This window comes from Lytechinus pictus, chromosome 13 (assembly GCF_037042905.1).
Source record: "Lytechinus pictus isolate F3 Inbred chromosome 13, Lp3.0, whole genome shotgun sequence".
In the NCBI taxonomy this organism is placed as follows: Eukaryota; Metazoa; Echinodermata; class Echinoidea; order Temnopleuroida; family Toxopneustidae; genus Lytechinus; species Lytechinus pictus.
In genome coordinates, this window is record NC_087257.1 from 7,121,870 (window position 1) to 7,127,869 (window position 6,000).

A 6,000-nucleotide genomic window follows, 5' to 3' on the forward strand; every position below is an offset into this window, starting at 1 on the left:
TAAGCAGGTTTTGAGAGATGATTTGAAGATAAAGATGCCATTATGAAGATTATGACAGGCGAGTTTGTGTATTTAAAGTTGATGTGAAATCTTTGCAAGTAATTTGAATGACTATTGATCTGCTTGCTGTTAGATCCTCAAATATCAAAAATATCTTGGTTTAGACACTCATTTGATGAAGACAAGTACGCTTTGACAGTTGTATATATCAACACCTTACAATTTTTCACGACAGAGCAGAAGAAGATCTATTTCAGAGATATGACATTATCAAAGTAGTGACCCTCTTTTGAATGGATATAACTCTCTAACAGGAAGGAGACGGTTTTCAGACAACCTGAGGGTGTTACCTTAGCACAATTCTAACAATTCTGATTTATAAAATGTCTTTTAAAAAAAAGGAAATACAAAGGTTAAACAGACCACCAACAAAATAGAACATTATCAAAAATCGTTATACTAAATTTGTTTACCCATTGGAAACTGTGCCCAGATAAATGTGGACTGGAGTCTGTGGAAAACAGGTGTATTGACAAAATGATTCAGTCTTCAACGGATAAAGGTGAATACGTATAATTTGGAGAAGAGAGATAATAATCTATTGTTTCTTTTAACAATTCCACTTCATGCCATTCAACTACTTGCTAGCCTAGCTGTTAACTAACAGTTACTGAAACTCAGTAGCCATTGTATCAAACATAAAGCAATTTACCACCGACTGGTGTATCACCAAGTACAGCCCCCCTCCCCTCCTTCCCCCCCCCCTCAATCCCTCCTTGGGGAAATATTATTTTCCGGTATAATGTCCTTTCCACATAATTACACATCATTATGTATTCATAGATCCATCTCTCTCGGTGGAATCTTTAATCATTGCCCATTTTGAATACGAGACTGACCTACATTCAAGAGTGTTAGAGCTTCATTATACTTGGTGGGTATCATTGTCGACGAGCTTTTTTAAAAACCAACGGTAGCTCAGAAAAAACCCTGTATATTTGGCAACAATGACAACCTCATATTGACTCAAAACAGTCTCCAGTTTACCCACTACTACTTGTAGTAGTTGGTCTTGTTCCAAGACTTGATAGCTAGGCAAACTACATATGCTTTTGCATTGTCACAAAATCTTTCATGCACTGTAAACAAGAGTGTCGCTGGGGCGATCATGCTGTAATATACCCGCCTGTAATGCGGAAAATGGAGTTATTGCTCAAGCAAGAAATGTGGAAGGTGGCGACTTCACCTTTGACCGTCTGACCTTAAAATCAATTGGCTTCCTGGGATCCATGCTAGTACCATACACACCAAATTACATGAGCCTAGGTTAAGTTAAACTTAAGTTATCACGATTACAAAGAAAAGTTAACGGACGGACACCAAGCGTGATACCATATAGTAATATAGGCGTATAGAAAGCTGTATAAAACTTTAAGCCTGTGACAGCAACAGCTTTTATTTAAAGTTTTAAACAAGTTGATAAATAACTTTAAAAAATAATTGTAAAAAATATAACCAATTGTTTGAAACTTTAAACAGCTTGTTATAGTGGCAGGCTTATACAGCATGCTAAAGATTTTTTGGCAATGCATGTCTTTACATTGTAAAATTAAGAATGAATTGTAGGAAGGATCCTTCACACTTGAGCAACATTTGCTAAAATGAAGATTCATGTTGACTTTTGGTGATTAGTGATTGGAGAGTACTGAAGAAATTAAATGATGTGATATATCACTATGTAATAATAATAATAACATTCCGCATTTATATAGCGCTTAATACATCGGAACGACGTCTCTAAGCGCTTTACAGACATATTATTACCCCGGTCATCGGATCATTGCATGCCCGCATACAATGTATGCACCTTCTCCACTCCCTGGGGAGCATTCCAACAAGAGTTCCAAGACTCAATTGCTAGGCATACTACATATAGGCTTTCACATCCTACCGGGTACCCATTTAACACCTGGGTGGAGAGTGGCAAAGTGTGGATTAACGCCTTGCCAAAGGACACTAGGCCATGGTGGGATTCGAACACACGACCCTCTGATTACAAGGCGAGAGTCAGAACCACTACACCACGACGCTTCCATGCACCATAGTCAATGTACAATATTGCAATAGATTTAAGCTATTTTTATAATAGCAGGGCCTGTTTCATAACTTTGCCATCCAATGGTAACTACCATGGCAACGATGTTCACTAGCCAATCAAAATCCAGGATTCCATGAAAGATACCATTGAATGGCATAGTTACTATAATGGTAACTTTGCCCTGGTCCGTCAAGATGGTCACTCAGCGATCACTGACCAACTTTGACCATTCCTTTCAAGTGAGAGCACTATTTAGCTGTCATACCAGCAACATACTGTATATACAGCCGTCCAGCCAAGTGGTCATCTCACTGCCACTAACGGCAGTGTAAACACTAGCCCTGCATGAGTCAGTGTACCACCGCATGGAGCACGTCTGAGCAGTGTGAACACGCCCCATAAGTACCCATTTGGCTGGCAGTAGAGTCCATTGGCACTGTAGTTAATGCACGCATACATAATGATATACATGTAGGATCGTAGGGGGGGGGGGGTTGATAGTTATAATAATCATGTCCGGTCATACATACATGTATACAGGGGGCTGGTCAAGGTAAAGAAAGGTCTCCGTACAGTCAACTTGTCCAAAATCTTATTTTGGAACAAATCACATTTTGCTTATTTTCTGAAAGGGTAAATAAAAAGCCATTTCATTCTAGGTTCAAATTATCTGTAAGAATACTAATATGACAATTTTGGATGATTGCAAGCCTTCACTTTGGAGTAAAGGCCAAATTGGTGTCATATTGTAGCCAATCTTATGACATCATTTCTAAGACTACATGTAGATATTCAATTCGCTTTTTTTCTCACATGGATGGTAGGATAGTCACAGTTTTGAAGATAAGTATTCATATAAAACTATAATGATTTTATAGGACAGCAAGATATTCCATTTCTCAATATTTGCATCAGGTCATGGCAGGTATTTTCTTTCGGGAATATTAGGCCTCATTTGCTTTCATACTGACAAAATTACCTGGTATTTTCTGATCAGGGTAGATCAGCACAAAATTCCCAATCAGAAAATACCTGGAACTTGGCAATACCGTGGTGAGTGCGCCTTACAGCTGTCCTTCCACTGCTCTTGCAACTTTCACTTTATTTTTCTTGTTCAGCTGGAATTTGGTTATAAGATTGTTACCAGTTTGACTGTACAAGTTCTCTGACACAACAGGACAATTTGGGAGTTTTATTGTGCTTGGTTTGATTTGATATTCTGGTTTCAATTTTTCAAGTTTTGGGCTGCACTATACCCATAGCACTGACTTGGAGCCATACCTTCACTTCACTACAGTCTATTGTGGTTCACCGAGGGGACATTGAACACAATGAAAGATCTCAGCATTAGCACCTTCCTTTCACTGGTTCTTTTGTGTTTGTCCAACACCTTGAATGAGGATCTTGTTTCTTCATCTATTCATACCTGGTCTGTGAATAGAAGTCATTACTACCACCATTGTCATCACTATACAGGGAAGAGGATTTTATACTACAGCAATTCAACCTGCACATTTCGCACTGAGTTGACAAAAGCTGGTGATGTACATCCCAATCCTGGCCCTGGTGAAAATGCTGAGGATAATGGAGTTTCTTCTTCATCTTCTACACGGAGTGTAATAAATAATAGTAATACCACCCGCAGAGTTGTGTATAGTAGAGCTGAACTGTTGGATCTACGCTGCATGCATCGAATTGACCCATGTACTTGGAAAGCAATCACAACACTTGGGATCTCGAGTAGACGCCCTAGGCACAGGGGCTGCAAAGGAGGCAGACGCATACGAAGGCATGCTGAAACCTTCAACAAGGCTTCCAATTCCTCCCAAGATCATTCCGTTCCATCTCTGGGCTCTGGACATTGTCATATGGTGCTTTGGAATGCGAGATCTCTTAAGAAGAAAATGCACATGGTGACTGACTTAGTAATGTCACAACATGTGGATATCCTGGCACTTACTGAAACATGGCTGACAGGTGATGAACGTGACGGCCGGGTCTTATCTGATTTCTCCAACGACCTCCCATCTCACCAGTTCATTAGCTCACCAAGAATAAAGAGATCGGGTGGTGGTGTCGGTGTATGCCTTCATCGAAATTTCACCATTCTTGGAAAGGACTTTGGCACTCTTGAATCGTTTGAATATCTCAATGTTCTCATTTCAGCTGAACATCAAAAGCCTCTTCGCCTGGTGGTGATCTACAGACCACAGAGAACTATAGATCGACGATCAACGTCTTCAATCTTTCTTGATGAATTTGCTACCTTTCTTGAAGGACTGGCTTCTGAACCCAACCATCTTGTGATCTGCGGCGACTTTAATTTTCATGTCAACGATGATAGAGATCGAGAGGCAGTTTTGTTTCTGGACCTGATTTCATCTGCCAACTTGATCCAGCACATTGACTTTCCTACCCATCGGAAGGGTCATACTTTGGACTTGATTCTTACAAGAGCATCTGATGATGTAATTTCTAATGTGTCATCATCAAACTTTCTTCCTTCTGACCACTCATCTGTCAGCTGCCAACTTAACGTCAAGAAGCCGGATTCAATCAAAATTGAGATCAGTTTTCGCAAACTGAAAGACATTGACATCCAAGCTTTCCGTGCGGACATTCTAGAATCTGAACTTTACAGATCACCTGCTTATGACCTTGAACAGCAGGTTGTTCAGTATAACATGGTACTACAAGCTCTACTTGATAAGCATGCTCCTCTGATTACTAGATGTGTAACTGCAAGGCCTCACTCACGTTGGTTCACTGACGATCTTCGGAAAAGTAAGCAGAGGGTTAGACGACTAGAGAGAAGATATCGTCACTCCAAAGCAGAAATCGACCGCCAGATCCTGAAGGATGAATGTCGTCTCTATAGCAACCAACTTGCCGAGGCTAAAACAGAGTATTACTCTGAACAACTTGACGACTGTGATGCTCATCAGCTTTTTCAAAGAGTTGATCGTTTGTCGTCTACCTCAGCAAGGAAAGTCCTACCATCAGATGATGACCCACATCGATCTCTTGCTGATCGTTTTTCAAATTTCTTCAGCGTGAAGATTGATGTCCTTGTACGGTCCCTTGAGAGTCTACCATCAAGCAATCTCGACCACGTCAATTTTCGAAGCACCCATCATCGGTTTAATGCTTTTTCTCCTGTAACACAGGGCCAAGTTCACAGAGTTATCAAAGAATCTCGTTCAACTTCCACTCGACTCGACCCAATACCTACTTGGCTACTTAAGAACTGCATTAATGAGTTAACTCCTGTTATAACAGCTATTGTGAATGCTTCCCTCATCAATGGTCATTTTCCTGATTCACTCAAGCATGCTCATGTAACTCCACTCTTGAAGTCCACAAAACTGAGTTCTGATGATCTAAAGAGCTACAGACCTGTCTCCAATCTTCAGTTCCTGGGAAAGACTGTAGAGAGACTTGTGTTAAAACAACTCCAGGAGTATTTGTCTGAGCATAATCTATATTCTGAGAAGCAGTCAGGATACCGACCGCATCATAGTTGTGAAACTGCCTTGCTTAGAGTTTCGAACGATATCCTTCTTTCCCTCGATAAAGGCGATGAAGCGATTCTGTTGTTGTTGGACTATTCTGCAGCCTTTGACACGGTGAGTCATGATGCCCTTCTAAGTCGTTTACATGAAAGATTTGGACTTGACAACTCAGCTCTGGAATGGTTTCGTTCTTACCTCGCTAATAGAACCCAGTCTGTTTTTGTTAATGGCTCTGAATCGATTGTCAGCTTCTCTAACTTCGGAGTACCTCAAGGGTCCGTCATCGGTCCGATAGCATTTACACTCTTCTCATCTCCTTTAGAGGATGTCATCAAACACCATGGAATATCATGTATGACTTATGCAGATGACACTCAAATTTACCTAGTG